This window comes from Rhinolophus hipposideros (genome assembly GCF_964194185.1).
Source record: "Rhinolophus hipposideros genome assembly, chromosome: 6".
Taxonomy (NCBI): Eukaryota; Metazoa; Chordata; class Mammalia; order Chiroptera; family Rhinolophidae; genus Rhinolophus; species Rhinolophus hipposideros.
Window position 1 is genome coordinate 82,501,674 of NC_138052.1, and position 18,815 is coordinate 82,520,488.

Genomic DNA, 18,815 nt, shown 5'->3' on the forward strand with positions numbered 1-18,815 from the left:
AAAATGCAATTCTTAAAAACTGAGAGCAAAATTAATCAAGTAAATGAAACTGTGTATCGGATAGGGGGCAAAACCAAACAGAGGAAGTATTCCAAATGACTTTGAAATGCTGGAAACTGACACTATATCCCATTAGGACATTCTGAGGATAAAAATAACTGCAAAAAAACCCCTAAACTGCTTTCAATGATCAAATCATTGCTGTTAGTGGTAGATATGGTTATTCTGAGTCTGTTATAAATGTGAGATTAAACAAATGAGAGATTGTGTTGGTGTTATCAAAAACCAAGATTTTTGCCCTGAGAGACAGGAGATACACATATAAGATCCTGTGGTCCTAAACTTGGATCAGAAGAATCAGCATGAACTCACAATGTATTTTATTGTTGGGGAAAAAAAACACACATTTCCTGGCTTTGTCTTCTGAAAAGTTCTGGAAACAAAGACCAAACCCAGAACAGTGAGCAGTGCTGGGTCCCATGTTGGTGTTTGCATAAATCATTTCTAACTCAAAGGAATCATGCTCCCTTGGGAAAATGGCTGATTCCAAGTCTGAGAAAGGAAATGTAGAGGATGAGCCTAGAGCGTCTTATGCCATAAAGCAAGGAAGCTCTCAAAGATATTGCTCGAAAGACTCAGAAGACAGTCAGAGGTGGACAGCGTTGAGCATCAATAAGGATACTGACAGCAATGAATTAAACCACATCAAATATGCTTATTTCATAACAATAATTTTAAGAAGTTAATGGGTCATCTTGGAAGGATGCTAACCAAACAACTAATGGTTTTGAAAACTGATTAATTAAAGGGAAGAATTAAGTCTTTGTCAGGCCTCATCTATCAAAGTGTACCAGAATAACCAAATAGCTCATAAGACTAATAAACAAAAGTGGAATGATAGGATTTAATATCATCGTTTTGCAACCCTTAACAAATTACTAGATCTTGGCAATTTTACAAAAAGAAGACAACTTGACATTGGGTTGTACACTCCTGGTAGAAGTGTACAACACCACTTAAACTGTGTTCTTGTCAAAAATAAATAAATAAAGGCAGAAAGAAAGGGGGGGGGAGAGAGAGAGAGAGAGAGAGAGAGAGAGAGAGAGAGAGAGAGAGAGAGGAAGGAAGGAAGGAAGGAAAGAAGGAAGGAAGGAAGGAAGGAAGGAAGAAATCGGGAACTGATTAAGCCTCAATATCTAGCTACTAATTTACAAGAAATGCAGGAATAGAGGAACATGTTAAACAATCCTTCAATGATACAATCAGCAAAATCCAACTGTGGAGAATCTTATGGGATGAATTACCCAGCTTCTTCTTCAACAACTACATTGGGTGGCCTTATTTAGACCTAGATTTAAAAAACGAAAACAAACAAACAAACAAAAAACATTTTAAAAAATGTGAGATAATTAGGGAAATATGAAAATATACAAAATATGTGATTATACTGAGAAATTAATGATATCTTTGTGTGACAATGATGTTGTGATTAGACTTGAAAAAGGAGTCCTTAAGTTTAGATACTTACAAATAAAATAGTAGGAGATCTAAGATTTAACTGAAAAGAATTGGGCTGCAGAAATAGTGGTTGGAGGTACACATGCAACTAACCGGGCGATTTGTTAATAACAATTGTAGTTAAGTACACAGAGTCCCTATGCTATTTTCTCCAATTTGCATATACCTGAAAATTTCCATTAACATAAAATTTCTTTAAGAAGAATATGCAGAGGTTTAGAGTGCCCAAAACAGGATTCTAGTTAACAGACAAACCTTATTTTTTACTTTCTTTAATTCAGAGTTATTCCAAAGGCTTTAAGTATACATTCAATTTTTCAGTAGAAAAAAATGATTCAAATAAGTTGGCCTAGATGTGTTATTGGGGAGGGGAGAAATGGGTTAATGAGAGGGTTATTCAGGGAGGTATGTTGAAAGAGAGGGATTGGCTGAAAGGAGTCTTTGGGATAGTGTTTGATTCTGTACAGTGTAAAATCAATCTTCACAAGGAGAAATGGACCCAGGATAGCCATGACCTATATGTCCCCTAGTGAGGAGGCTGGGGCAGGTCTGACCTTTGCATGCTGCAGTAGCCTGGAGCCAGGATCTGGGTCTGAAGGCTAGAGCAAGAGTGATGAAGCTTGTGTATTTGAAACTTGAGTCATAGAAGAAGCTCAAGGGCCAGTGTTAGCCAAAGTCTTCAGAGGGAACCTGAAATCAGGCCAGGAAGACCAACTGCAGTCTTTATGTTTACAGGACAGAATCAGGACTCAAAATGGAAGCTGAGACAGAGGAGGTTTAGCCCAGAATTGAAAAAAGATCCCTGGTGATTGCCTCAAATGGAACTGAAATGTCCAATTTGCCTTTATTGGCCACCAGTCCCATGAAGCAGGGAAGAGGGGAGGACTGAGTGAGTTGATCCAGTGTCCTTGATACATAGTGTCTTGACCTAAGTCATGGGCTGATGGGCTGCAAAGCTCAACACTCAAGATCAGAGTTTAAAGCAGACATAGTCATTCTTACGCTCTCATGCAATGCCAGTCCAGTCATTCCTTTAACAAGTGTTTACTAAGTACCTTCCATCACCACACAGCATGGTAGGTGCCCAGTGAGCCAACACTATAATTGCATAAATATTAGAATATGTATGAAAATGGACAAAGACAGGAAGGAAACACATAAGTTGAACTTATTATGTTAGAATGGTACAATTAGAAGTTATTTACTTTTTTTTCCTTTCCTTTAATGTCGTGATTAAAATCGTGTTCTTTTGACTTGACAATAGACGTTCTTAACAATAGCACTTGGCTGAAAATGGCAAAGCTGCTGATAAACAAATGAGCACTAGGGTTTAAGTGACTGAAGACTTATTTTAGGGGTTGTTCCTCCCAGAATGTTGCTTAAATTGGAATAATAAATCTCTCCTAGTAGATTTCATGAAGACAGATGAAACTAGGAAAACCACTTTGGGGTAAGGTTTTTCCCCCAAACCCCTCATAATCTCTAGGGAAATATTCTCCAGTTTCGCAGGAAAATAAAACACGTTTTTCCTCCAACACATCAAAATGTGGTAAGCATATTTCAAATTGATAGTTACAGTAAGTTATTTGTTAAAAACAATATAAAAATGGAAATTTTCCTTCAAAGGAAATGACTGTAATATTTTCGCTCTACTATTAATTTGATCCCTTTTGTAAAGAAAGCACATGAGCTATGAAATCACAGCAGGATACAGTAGACATTAAAGCAACAAAGTATGAATAATTTGAACAATTGTCCAAATCTATGATTCTTCTCTAGGAAATCCTCTGACTAAAAACAAATAAATCAAATTGGTCTCATTAATTTTGCAGTTTCTCATTGCAATTACTCTTTAAAATATATAATTTATTATACAATAGAGCAAGTGCGCATATTTAAAAGTTTAATCCTATCTTCAAAGTTCCCTGAAGATTCAGTCTCTTGTTTGACATTGGCTTGTCTCCTGTAAGTAAATAGTTCAACAATTTTCAAATATCTTTCCGAAAGAATCATCTAAAAAATCTTATCTTACCCAAAAATGCAAACTGAAAAGCAGCTCTGTGTCATCTTTTTGCTAAATGTCATCACTGGGATCTTTAACTCACCCACCACCAAGACACATAAGCAAAAGTACAGATAAAATCAAGCACAATTTGGTACAGAGATTCAAAAAGTGTTCAGGCCTGAGAAATGTATTCCTGTCCACATGACCAGCCCATGAAATATCTCATATCTGGGCAAGTGATCAGAGAAATGCCTAAGAAAAAAAACAAAAATCTTCCCCACCAACCTCCTAAAATGCCTAGAATTCTGACTGTTGAAACTACTTTGGCTTAAGCCACTGCTTCCACTGCTTCTCAGTTTTTCATCCAAGAATCCCTGATGGGAGAAGGAAGTGAGAACAAATCCCAGGGTACGTAAAGACCTATCCCAGAGTAGTTTCCCAAAAGTAAAAAAAATTTGTTTTTTCATGCTTTATTTTTAAGATATGGGAAATTTTGATTTTCACTGTAATATGTCCCTCTATTTGCTTTAATATGAAAATAATGTAGGGTATTTCCCCCCAAAAAAAATCTTCAAGTAAATTTGGAATTCCAGGAAACTGTGTTGCACATAGCCTATGAATTTTTCCCTAAACACAGTACAGATTGGGAGGCCTGGATGGGAGTTAAAGCATTAAAGACCCCAGTCAGACAAAACAGAAATGTATTCTTTGCAAGGGAATGCATATTTAGGGTTGATTTTTGTCAACTTTTAACATGAACAGAATTCATGAACATATTAATCAGCTGGGCATGACTGGATTTATGGGGAGAACTGGCCAGTCTTCTCACAAGACCCTGAAGTAATGAAACCCAAACAGAGAAATTTACACAGCAGGATGTAGGAAAGCCAGGTAGGAAAGCTGGACCACTAACTATGGGGGTGGTCTAGATGGAAGGAAAAAGGAGAACGCTGTGGCAGTAAGAGATAACAAGCCTGAATTTTGAAGGGACGAACAAGAAGAGGAAGGTTTCTGCAAGGGGTGACAGAGGACTCAGAGATAAACTTTTCCCACATCTTATGTTTATCAAGAGCACTCGACCATATCACCAGGAATGAAAACATAAACATCTGCTTAAAGCATAATCAGTGCAATGAATTGCAAAGTGGCTGGTGTAGGTCCCTTCTAATGGTTCTCTGGAGCCCATGCAGAATGGAACAAGTGATAAAGAGAAACAGACTCCTTCTCAGCGGCAGTCACGTTTTCGCTTCACTGTTCCCAGCAAACACTGATTTTCAGAGGAGGTCATTTCCTGGGCAGCAAATATACTATTTTTCAGGTAATAAGAGCTAAATAAGGTAAAGTTAAAGAAAACAAACCACGCATGTGGTAACTTTTTTCATATAAAATAGAAACACAAAGTAGGGTCACCTATATCAAAAAATTATTTCCTGACAAAATTATTTCCTAAACAAAGATAAACCTGGATTCCAGAAAAACTTACCAGTCAATTATAGACCAAGTAACCCAAAAAATGAGGAAGGGACAATGCCTGGAATATAGGTCACAGAATGCCTCTCAAATATCTGAGATATGCACATTTCAAAACACCACAAGGAGTGCATAAACAAGAAAGCAATTCTTAAAACCCTGAGATTTCCTAGGATTTGTGTAAAATAGCATGCTAACACTCTGGAAGGCTCAGGCTGTTTACCTTGTAGATACAGAAGGAAAGATGTATCTGTTCACTGCCCTCTTGCTTCTATCTCCCCCAATGTTCTCTATATTTTAGAAAAGGTTTCCTAGAAGAATAAAAGACTCCCTGACATTAAGAATACAGTTTACTCTGCATGCCATCTTTTCAAAATTCAATGATAATCTCCTTGAAAGCAAGGACCACTCTACTTCTCTACTTACTTTGTGTCTTCTCAATGCTCTGTACAAGAAGATCCAAAAACTCCCAACTGGTTTTGCAACTACCATGCCCAATTGGCTCAGAAAATACAGTTAATTTAAAAATTAATAAATACAATTTGTTCTCACATTGGTATCAAAAATAATTGCCTGCCACACAGCACTATTTTGTAGAAAGAGGCAAAATGTCACAAAAATGAAAAAATAACAAATGGGTTGGCAAAACTAGTCTGCCCCAAACAACTTGGTTTGTCCTATTCCAAAAATGTTAGGAACCACCACAGTGGCCTCTGTCTGCTTATCCATGTAGGAGACCCCAAGGTAGTAAAAGTTCCCTACATTCAACATTGGGGCACATGCTGCCACCCACAAACCAGCATACTCTCACCAACAGCTAAGCTCTTCTGACAAGAAAAGCCTGCAGCCTGCACAGTGCCTTCCCTCACACCTCCTTCCCTTTCCCTCAGAAGGACCTTGCAAGACCTACTCCCTGGCTGTCCCCCATCTTTCACAGGTCTCAGATGGTTTAAGGGTCAATTCCTTCACAGATCAACTTTCTCTCCCCTGTATACACATACATACATAAACACACTTTTCCTCTTGTCTTTAATTCTTGCCCAGCTACCTCAGGAAAAAAAAAAAAAACACACCTGGCTCTATAGTGGTTAGGGTGATTTCAAGACTGAGATTCAACCCTCCCCACACGCCACTCCAAAGACTGGGAGTCCTAGTGGCCCATGGCTCTCATGGCTGTTCCTTTCCAAGGACAGCTCTCAGCTGAAGAGTAGCTTTGTTCAAGATCACGTTCCTTCCCTGGGAGTGGCCTAAATCCAGTGACTACTCAGTGACTAGATTTAAATCTTGGCCTCTTGCCTCAAGTTGGACCAACTCTGAAGGGCTGTGTCTGCTCCATGGCATCAGCTAAGCCCTTTCTTGTGACTGCATCTCAGCCCACCTTCCCCTGTTCCCAGTCCTGCTTCCTCACCCTCCTCACAGGGGTCCATCCAGAGTATGTTTCCCAATAAACTCCTCATAAGGAAATCTCTGTTTCAGACTCTGAGGAAACCCAACTGAAGACACTCTTCCTCTTTTCTTCCCTGCATTTCTTCTTTGTGATTAAAAATGAACCTTATGGTGGCTGATTGGGGCAAGTAAAGCATGGGTGTCAAAGTACAGTTTTCAAGTAAAAATATTCTTTAACTTCTAAAATTTCTAAATGTCCTGAGACTTTCCCCTCAATAATTTCCACAAGTCTCCAAATTTCTTTTCATCCCCATCCAATGAAAAAGGCCATTAGGAACAGCAATAGAGATCCAAGATGCCAGAGTAGAGAAACACTGTGCCTGCATCCTTCCATGAACACATTAAAATTACAACTAAACTATAGAACAATCAACCTGGAGAACCATCTGAAGTCTAGCTGAACAGAAGTCTTATGACTAAAAACATAAAAAGAAGCCACATCAAGACTGGGAGGAGGGGCAGAGACATGAAATGGCTTCAAACCTCCATATGGCAGTTGAGAATCAAGAGGGATATCTCTGCCAGGGCAGTTCCCCCTGAAGAACAAGGGACCCCAGCCCCCACACCAGGCTCCCCAGCCTAGAGTAGTGGTGCTGGGAAGAGGAGCCCCTACAACATGTGGCTGTGAAAAACAGTGGTGATTCCAACCATTCAGGTGGGACTGAAGGCTGCTGGGAACCTAGATGTCCTCTTAAATGGCCTGCTCACGGACTCTCTCACTAGCAGGCAGTAACCTTGGCCTTTGGTGGAGGGACGGTGACTCGGAAGGTATTGGAGACATACAGGGGATTAGACTGAGGAATGTGTGTTCAAGGGGAGGACTGGAGGACAGTCAGCATTTTCCCTGAGTGAGGTTTTGCTCCTGTGCAGCTGGAAGATAGGTGCCATCTTTCCTCTGTTGAGACCACCTCCACAATGGCCAGATCTGAATCTGATTGGCCTGGTGAGCTCCACTGCTCCATCCTGCTGACTCATTGGGACTGCATCCCACATAACTCCCAGAGGCACATTCTCTGTGAACAGCCAGCCCCACCTGTGTCACACTATTCCTTGGCAAACTATTGGAGTCTGGCAGGTCTCTGGTGGGCCACAATTGGCCTCAGTGTGCTCTGAGACTTTTGCTGAGTAGCTCCAGGTTCAGCAGCACTGGCTCCAAACCAGAATTTACACTAACCTGGTAACCACACTTCTTCCCAGTCTAGTGACTCCCTGAGATCCTGCCTCACCCAAATTGCATACCACATGAGGCTCTATCAGTAACTGAATCTTAATGGAGCTGGCAAGTGGCAGCAGGTTTCAGAGTGTCCTGGATTTTTGCAGACCTAACCCAGGCCCAGTATTGGTGGCAGACATCCTTTGCTCATAGTGTGGCCCCTTTTAATGCCCTCCAGGTTTAGCACAGGCAGTGAACAACCACAGATCACTTTGTAGCTTCTATCAGGTAGTCCCTGAACAGCCACTGGCAGTGAGTGACCTGGGGCTGTACTGGACCCCTCCTAAGAAGCTCCAGAACCAACATACTTGGAGGTTGGCTACAGACCACAGTAGAACATCACCCAATTAGCCCCACAAGTGGCACACACAAAGGGTGGTCTCAACAAGCAACTAGGGTAAATCCCACTCAGTGGGGTAAGCCCACCTGCACAGCAGCCCAAAGTTGTGGATGTGGCCAAACCCCACAGCCAGTCAGCCTAAAAGTCAATCCCACCCACTGATGTGCCAATAGCAATCAAGGCTCAATAATAACAGAAGAGTACACACATCCCACACAAGGAACACACCTGGAGCACCCAGAGCAGGTGACCAGGGAGACTGTGCCACTGAGCCCCACAGGACACCTACTACATAAGGCCACCTGGGCAACACTGGGATACATAGCAGATCTACCTAATATATAGAAACAAACATAAAGAGGAAGCCAGAACAAAGAATTGTATCCCAAAAGAAATAACAGGAGAAAAATCCAGAAAAAGAACTAAGCAAAATGGAGGCAAGCAACCTACCAGAGACAGAGTTCAAAATAATGGCTATGAGAATGCTCAAGGAACTTGAGAACTTCAACAAAGAGATAGCAAGCACTAAAAAGGACATAGAAGCAATAAAAATGAACCAGTCAGAGTGAAGAATACAGTAACTGAAATGAAGAATGCACTAGGAGGAATCACCAACACACTCGATGAAGCACGGGATTAAATCAGCAATTTGGAAGACAAGGTAGTAGAAAACACCCAATCAGAACAGCAAAAAGAAAAAAGAATCCAAAAAAATTAGGAGAGTTTAAAAGACCTCTGGGACAACTCATGCAGAACAACATTGGCATCATAGGGGTACCAGAAGAAGAAGAGAGAAAGCAAGGTATTGAGAAATTATTTGAATAAATAATGACTAAAAAATTTCCTAATCTGGTGAAATAGACATACAAGTCCAAGAAGCACAGAGAGTCCCAAACAGGATGAACCCAAACAGGCCCACACCTAGACACATTATAATTAAAGTAGCAAAAGTTAAAGACAAAGAGAGAATCCAAAAAGCAGTGAGAGAAAGGCAACTAGTAACTTATAAAGGAGCTCCCATGAGACTGTCGGCTGATTTCTCAATATAAATTTTGCAGGCCAGAAGGGATTGGCAGGAAATAATCAACGTGATGAAAATCAGGGACATACAACCAAGACTATTCTACCCAGCCAGGCTATTATTTAAAATTGAAGGACAGATAAAGAGCTTCCCAGACAAGAAAAAGCTGAAGGAGTTCATCACCACCAAACCAGTATCACAAGGAATGTTAGAGGGACTATTTTAAGACAGAAAAAAATAAAATAAAAATCATGAATAATGAAATGGCAATAGCTAGATATCAATCAACAATTACTTTCATGTAAATAGATTAACTGCTCCACTCAAAAGACAGGGAGGCTGAATGGATAAGAAAGCAAAACCCTTATATATGCTGCCTACAAGCGAGTCACTTCAGATTGAAAGACTCACACAGATGGAAAGTAAAAGGATGGAAAAATATATTTCATGAAAATGGAAACAAAAAAAAATAACGCAGAAAAACTGGGGTAGCAATACTATATCAGACAAAATAGACTTTAAAAGAAAGGCTGTAAGAAGAGACAATGAAGGACCCAGTAATCCCGCTTCAGGGTATTTATCTGAAGAAACACAAATGTTACTTCAAAGGGACGTGTGCATCCATATGTCCATTGCAGCCTTGTTTACAATGGCCAAGATGTAGAGGCAACTTGGGTGTCTGTCGCTGGAAGAATGGATAAAGAGGAAGTGGTACATATGCGTATATACAATGAAATATTGCTCGACCATGGAAGGGAATGGGTTCTTGCCATCTGTGGCAGCATGGATGGACCTGGAGGGTATTATGCTGAGTGGAATATGTCAGAGAAAGACAGATGCAATGTGATTTTGCTTATATGTGGAATCTAAAACATAAACAAAACAGAAACAAACTCATAGATACAGATAACGTGTTTGTGGTTGCCAGATGGGAGGATAGGTTGGGGGTGAGTGAAGAAGGGGAAGGGACTAAGAAATACAGATTGGTTGTTATGCAATAATTATGAGGATGTAGGGTATAGCATAAGAAATATAGTCAATAATATTATAACTAGGCATGGTGTCAGATCGGTACTGAATTTGTTGGGGTGGTAGTTGGAAGGGAGTGGGGAAGCAGGGTGAAGAAGGTGAAAGGGTTAAGAAGCACAACTTGATAGTTACAAAATAGTCACAGGGATGTAAAGTAAAGCATAGGGAATATAGTCAATAATATGTTAATAACTATGAATAGTGCTAGTTGGGTACTAGACTAGTTAGGGGTATCACTTTTTAAATTATATAAATGTCTAACCACTATGCTATACATCTAAAATTAATATAAAATTATATGGAATGTCAACTGTAATTGAAAAACTTAAAAAGGAAGGGGGAAGGTGAAGAGTAATAAGAGATCCAAATTTCCAGGTATAAAAAAAATAAGCCATGGAATGTAATGTATAGCATGTAGAATATAGTCAATAATATTGTGATAGCAGGGTATAGTGTCAGATGGTTGCTGGAGTTACTACAGTGATCACTTCTTTAGGTATGTAAATATTGAATAACTATGGTGTAACCCTGAAACTAATATAATGTATATTACCTATATTTTTAATAAAAATCTTTTTAAAATTGCCAGTAGCAAAGCCATGCCATATAAATAAGAAATTATTTTTATTAATTTGGTTATTTTCAGTTTTAATTAACGGATTTGCAAACACACTCTTCATTTCTAAACTACAATACCTTTGATTCTTCTACTGCTTTCCGTTGCACACGTACGTTATTTTATCAAGGTTTGAATTTAGATAGATTTCTATGGACTGGCCTTTTGTTTTTGTTTTACCATTTTTGATAGAGAAAGATATTTTCAAGTTCAAAACAACTGACTTTGAAATCAACTGTTGGAAGCCAACCCTCGTATAAGTGAGAGCATGGGATTACTTCGAATAACCAGCTTTGGAAACAGAGGGAAACCTGACACCCTGTCAGGAACTTGAAACCACTTTCTGGCTTCCACTGATGAGGCAGCTGCCCAGTTGCCTAGCTGGTAAGAGCAGAAGGGTCCCAGCTGGGCTGTCGCAGTTTTGACTTCAGATCACTGCTTGGACCACACCCACACTGACCATGTGAATCGGATGACATAGCCACATGTTTAATGGGTAGCAATTCTTTCTTGCTCATGGGGCATGTGAGGTCACCTAACGAATCAATCCAAAAGCTTTCCCTCACCCCCTTTTTTTGTAGTTAAAGTAGGGCTAAACATTTTATTAGATAGTTTAGTGATTTTTTTTTTTATCTGCAGTAATTTCTGAGGGACTGGAATTATAAATGAGCAAGTCCAGAGCTTACCATCCACATGAAGAAAATGACTGCAGTCAGAGACATACCAGCCAAACTGAAGGGGATGAAGAAACTGGAGTAAAAATGCTAAATATATGATGATGGAAGGAGAACTGACTCTGGGGGGTGAACACACAATGTGATATATAAATGATGTATTACAGAATTGTACACCTGAAATCTATGTAACTTTACTAACAATTGTCACCCTAATAAACTTAAATTTAAAAAAAATAACAAAGGGAAGGTGACTTTTCAATTATTAATTGATAAAGAAGCTAGATTAATGGATAATCAAAGCTGCTTTCTTCATATATTCAAAAGGATTAACAGCAAAGCCAAAGCATCCAGTAAGCTTAGTAAATACTATAAAGACCTATTCGGCTGCTAATGAAGTCTCAAGAGCATTGGCTCTTGAAATGGGAAGCCACCCCAGGCAAGGAAGGGACACCTCAGCATGGTACCAGGGGAAGGCCTGTGACAGTCCCAGTTTTGGCATGCCTGGAGCCGGCAAGAAATGCTCTCCAGCAGGAAAGAGGCAGACACCCCTCCTGGAGCTAAAGCCTGGACCCCAGTTTGCTTATCCTATTTGGGAACAAAGAGAGGAACTGGAAGAGTCCTGTTTCCTGGCACAAGGAATAAAGTCATATTCCAAGCCAGAATTCCAGAGGTAAAGGTCAGAGTGGAGGCAGTTCAGAGCAGAGTACATGAGTGGCCACATGAGTACATGTAGAGAAATAATTGGCTCAGGGTAAAAGGAAGTGCTTTCTCTAGCACTTTCCATTTATTGCATTTATTGCTCTACCCATAGGATAAAATTTCTCAATCTTTTTTTCATTAGCACCCCCCTAAGGAAAAAAAAATGAAGTTAAATTTAAATTCCCTCTAATGAAAGAAATTAAATACTAATGAATAAGATTTTGTTGAGTAAGGTTGAGTTTTCAAGGCTGCAACCATTTTAATATCTAAGTTTTTTTGTCCCCCCAAAAGAAAAACAATTTTCATCCCCTTGAAATTAATATAGCCTGTCAATAATGCATGCCCTAGGCTGATGTGTCCAAGGGACAAAGGTAACAACAGATCTGCTAAAATATTTAATAACTTTAAGTTGGCTTTAGTAGAATTAACTGAGTTTAATTGAATTGTTTTATATAGGATAAAAAAATTATCAAATATCTCTGGAATGTTTCACAAAAATCGTCTTCTCCGTGTTATTTTGATTCATGGTTTTAAAAGAAAAGTTCTACATCCATCTGAAACATATGGATTTTCTACTATTTGTAAATAGCATTCATTATTTATACTTGTGTGTTATTGATTCATGTTTCTTTGTGCACAAAAAGAAAGCGGTTGAGCATATATTCTTTCTCAAGAGTCATCCATGAAATGAAGACTGGAGAGGCAAGCTCTAGTGTCTCAGCTTAAATATTCTGTGATTCTCTGTCTTATACCATAATCATACATTGACACAATGACAAAATTATACAGAAAAATATGTTGCTACAGAAACTCTTTGTAACACAAAGTAGGATCACATAAAGACATTTCTTTTTTTGTCTTTAGCTGAAGATGGTATTTCAACTGGAATTCCAAGCCATCTCAGGCAGTTACCCATTTTTCTCTGGGTATCTCCCTTGTACACATGAGGTATACATGTTAATAAACTTCTTGTTTGTTTTTCTCTTATTAATCTGTTAATGAATATAATATTGAATATACAAGGGTCTCAGACAAGAACTCAGAATGTAGAGGAAAAATATTTTTCTTCCCCTATACTCATGAGTTCACATCCAGTTCTGTCCCATACCAATTTGCATTAAACCATTACTTTCATCAGAGCTCATATTCATTTGTTCATTCATTCAACATATATTGCTGAGAACTTACTATGTGCTTGGAGTACTGTTTTGAGCAGTGGAGATACAATGATGAAGAAGAAACAGTCTCCTCCAGTTCTTCCAGGGCAAGGCAGCAGAAAACACTGGAAAAAAGGAAATGGCCCTTGGACTGAGTATTTTGAAACGGTAACTTTATTTCATTTCTTTGGGTTTGTGCTCAAGATCACTAACAGAGGTAGACTTATGAAATAAAAGTTGCGTTTATGTCAAATGAAAGCAAATGAGGTCAAGGCACAAAGTTTCTCCATACATAGTTTGAATGGAGAAATGGTGAAAGAATTGGGACCACTGTACTGCATGCAGCTACATAGGCATGGCAAATTCCAACACCTGCACCAGGGCAATCAGGAACATATTCATACTGTGAGTAACAATTTAATTTCTACAAAACTTCATCTGTCACATCAAATTAATGCTGTTAATTTGAGTTTTATTTGTTTTAGAGTTTTATTCTTATTTAGTTTGTAAATTTTTTTAGGTTTTATAATTAGAAGAGCAATAAGCATCAAGAATTTATCTTAGTTTTATGTCTGCACATACGTAAGTAACACTGGCATTAAATTAATTTAAATTGAAAATGACACTGAGAAAAACTGTTCCTCAGGTTCATATAAGCTTTGGAAACTGATTTATTAACCATGACCGTTCCTAGCAATGGAGTTATCATTCTAACTCCTACCAATGGAGCTACCCCTTTTTCCAATTGTTTAGTTGATCCCAGAGTTGAAAGAAACAGTCTCCTTTTGTTATCTAGAAGCTTGAGTGGACATTCCTGGCCTTCAGTGTACAGGGACTGTAATTTCCTTCAAATTTATCAGTGAAAGAAAATGGTTGAAAGTTGGCAGACATCTGAAAACAATAAAGCAGAAAGGAAAACCCAATTCAGTCTGTTGCCTTAGGGAATGGGGGAAAGGCTGTGTTTTCTGATAATACAGGGAAACTTGTGGAAGATACTAAGGGATGGCTGCAGTCCCCAAAGGCATGGAATGGAGCCACTTTTTATATTATAAATCTCAAAGTGATATTGGAATCTATACTGATTGAAATCTATATCTGGCCATCTTTTTTTTCTCCCTACTTCGAAAACACAGATGAGGAAAGCAGTGTTTTCTTTTACTTGGTTCCTAAATGCTTGTCCTCAGACCTGCACTGGGCCATGGCAGTTATCACCAGTCTTTGACAAAGTGAGAAAGATAAGGTCAGGGTGACTAGTGTTTATATAAGCATGCTGGTGTAAGGTTACTAACTGGCCTTTCCCAGAAAGAACTGTTCTTTGGTTGGTGGTCACCAGATGGGAGAGGGACTAGGGGATGGGTGAAGAAGGTGAAAGGGATTAAGAAGTACAATTGCCACTTATTAAAATAGCCAAGGGGATGTAAAGTACAGCATTGGGGATACAGTTAATAACATTGTGATAACTGTGTATGGTCAGATGGGTATTAGACTAATCGGGGTGATCACTTTGTAAGGTACATAAACGTCTAATCACTATGCTGCACACTTCGAATTAATATAATATTGTATGTCGAGTGTAATTGAAAAAATAAATTTAAAAAAGAACCAAAATAAATAGACAAACAAAAAATAACGGTTCGGTTCTTTGTTCTAAGATGTGACCTTGCTTTTTTATGGTTGAAATGTCCAGAGACACATCAGCTACATGCATGTTCAAAGTAAGCTTTCCTTCAGATCAGGAATCAGACATTCTCAAGACTCCGGCTTTCCAGAAACTCAAAGTAATACAATGTCACATGTTAACATTTTAACATATAATAAATATATTTAAACACCCTTTTTTTTATAAAATTATGTTAAGAGTAGATTATTTCTTTTAATTTTTATTTTCTAATTATTTGTACATATACAAATTTTAAACCTTATTTTGTTTTTTGAAGTTTTACTGGTTCGTGAAAACTAAAAGTTCAAGAACCACTGAGTAGTGGCAAGAGCTTGTGACTTAGAGATAGAGAGAATGGGATTTTAACCTGAGCTCTACCACTGGCTATACCACCTTGGAAAAGTTGCTTACTTTTCCAAAGCCACAGGCCCTCATATACAAAATAGAGATGATATAGCATGTTTCTTCACAGAGCCACTTGTGAAGATTAATGAAAAAAAATATAAAACATCTGAGAGCTCAATAAAAATTATTATCATTAGTAATTATCAGCCCTTGTTTTTTAGACATTCAGTATAAATTCAGTGGTCAAGATGTTTAATTGAGAAATCTCAACATCTTTTAAAATCAGAAACAAAGCACACTACCATAATTTCTGACCTGAGTGGTGGTTATTTTTCTGTACTAGACCACACTCTATCTACACAAGTATTAAAAAAAAAAAAAGAAAAAAAAAACCTAAGGAGAAACAAATTAGTATACCTAATGGCTTTTTTGCCTACAAGATTTCAAACAACCAGTTATGCAGTTGTTTTTTTAACTTAATCAGTTCAGACAACAGCTCCCAACATCCTTTGATGAGAACCCATCTAACCAGGCGTGTACACACTAAAACAAAATAAGACACCATGTTTTCAAAAATAAATTTTCTACATAAAAAGAAAAAACTCTATACAGAACCAAAGGAAACAGGAATTAGGATTTTTGCCCAAAACAATAAAAAAATGCTTACTTAAAATCAGATCTATTTATGCAGTTAAAATTTAATGCATTAAGCTCATTCATTTATATGAATCATTTGAAAACCCTATAAAGACATTGTTAATGGGCAGGTAATCTTCATTGGTCTTATTTACCTAAGGTTTTCTTTTTTAAAAAAATGATGAATAGGTCTAAACATAAGTTAACTTCTTAAAAAAATATAGATGTTAATAGATTAAGTTGAGCAAACTACATGTTCTTCTTTACTTGAATAATGTTCAATGACTGTTTTTCAGCCATTGGGGAAATAGCTCAATTTTATTCTAAACAGACTCCAACTGAGAAAATAACACAAGACACTCTTTTGTTTACCTGGGGATTTGAGAGCTCTGAAAGTTCATGAGTAAAAGAATCAACACTCTTTCTGTTCACAGACATGTCAAGTTGGCTGCTCCCTAAATCAACACAGGGCATGGTACAAACTGGGTCTTGATGTGGCAAATTTCTGACATGTTCTTCATGAATATAAGTTTTTAACTCAGCAAGTTACTCATCTAGGCTGAGCAAATAAGCCCCTTACCTGTTCCCTGACTTCCTTCTGAGCTGTACTTCCTTTCCCCTTGCAATCTGCAGTGGCTAAGCAACTGATAAATGAGCCCTTGCTAGAACACCATTTGAACATTAAGTAGTAATGCCTAGGGAACTGTATTAGGTGAAAACCATGGGCTCTGCACAGAGAAAGCCAGAACAATCACATTAGTCCCTCAGTAAAGGGCTGGTTTAACACACTATGATCTATGCATATAGTGGAATTACTATGCAACCATAAAAAAGAATGACAAGATTTTTATGCACAGATATGGAACAATCTCCAAAATGTAAGTGTATATAATAAAGAGCAGAACAGTGCATCATATGATACCATATATGAAAGAGAGAAGGAAAATAATACATAATTGTTTGTGCATGTGTAAACTATGTCTAGGAGGATTCATCGGAAACTGGAAACATTGGTTACCTCTGAACATGGAACCAGGGTGATTGTGGGACAGGGATGGGGGGTAGAATTTTCACTACACACCTTTTTTTTTTCACTTTTAAAATTTTTCTCTAAGTGCAAGACTTCCATATTAAAAATAAATTATCTTTAGGGATTATTTTTATCAAAAATACATATGTGTGTGTAAGTATAATATATATATAATGTATGTTTACCTATGTGTGTGTATACATACATCATGATCCTTCACTGCATGGGGAGAATGAATTGGAGGAAGATAAGCACCAGGAAGAAAAGGTCAGAAGTTACAGTCATCCAAGTAAGATATAATGGTGATCTGAACGAGGGTTGTGGCAGTCAAGATAAAAAAATATGAACAGATTCTATATGGAATATAGAATTCTATAGGAGCAAGTTTACTCCTAGAGCTGTCTTCCTGTATAAAGCTTCGAAAATTGTCCAGTTATATCAGGTAAAGAGGCAGGAAGAGACCCATGTTAACATTGACCTTAATATTTTACACCAGCACCCTTACTTTTAAAGCTAACTCTGACACTTGCACTTGCATTTCAACCTCTGTTTGTGTGTAATCTGTATTGATGATTCACTTACATTACTGTTTGGAAACAAGTTTTCTTCTTTCTATAAGGTTAAGACAAAACTGTGACCATCATCTGTTAATTATAACCTCCTTTGGTTAATTTTCTATATTGAATCCAATGGGTTCCACTTTTGGTGACGGGAAGCAAAGAAGAGAAAGAGGCCAAGAGGATTATTTTGGACAATCCACTATTACTATGTTTATTCTTTGTATGACATGCTGGCTGATGACAGAATACCACACCTTCTTTGGACAATTGCCACAAAACTGAATTCTGTTTTGAAAAAATTTAACTCAGCATTCCTAAGGGAAAGGAAGAAGGCTCGTTTGCTCTCATTTTCTCTAGTCTCAGAAGCCTGGGACATGGCTGGCAAGGCCTGGTTACCTGCAAGGGATGAGGCTAGAGTTGAAGGGGCAGGCCTGCCAAGGCAGGGACACAGGGCAGGTGCTGGCAGGGCCTAGCCAGAAGTCAGGCTCGGGGTAGCCTGTTGGCAGTTTGGGTGCCAGCTGCTTCATGTAATTTGGGAGCTGGGTGGCTGGATCCACCACGAACAATGAGAACTAGAAAAAACAAGCTAAGCTTCAATCCTAGGAGAGTTGAAATATGGGAAGATTATCAAGCAAGGACTGAAGCATGAAAATCAAGGTTTCAGAATGGGGGCATAAAGTTGGAGACAGAAGAGTAACGAGGTTATTACTAAATCCAGGTTACTGGGATGAAAGTTTTTAAATCCTGGACTGACATTCTGCTGGAATTCTGATTAATATATTGAAACAATACCATCCTGGTTGGTAATTAGCTACTTCCTGCAGCCTCCCCGTCACCTTCAACCAATGCCCCCTTCTCCTCTTCTAACCAGATACAAACACCTAGACCCCTCCCCCACAGCCCCTGGTCCAATAGCCAATCAGCCCTTTTTTCAGAGTTCCACCCCACTCCATGGGGAGCCCCTGTCAGTAGCATTGGCCTCCTAGTGGCTCCTAGGGGGCAATTGCTGGGCACCTATCTGGATCCTGCCCCCAAAACTGTGGCTGCCCATCAGCCTTTGCCTAGAATTGTCCTCCAAGAGGCCATATGCTAGAACTACAGCCTCCACTGCAGGCTACCACCATCTACCCATTGTTAAATATAGTTCCCCTACATAAATCTCTTATGTTTAGGCTAGGATTGGACACACACACACACACACACAGAGCAAAACTGAAAGTTAAAAGTGAAAGGCCAGATGAGGGCAGTAGTATCAGCTATGGGAACAGAAGAAATGAAATAGTTGAAATCCAAACAAGGTCTGATTTAAAAATGAAAAAAAAAGCTTAGCTTTGTGGTTCTCAAACATAGGTATGCAGAATAATTCCATGGGGAAGGTGCTAAAATGCAGGTT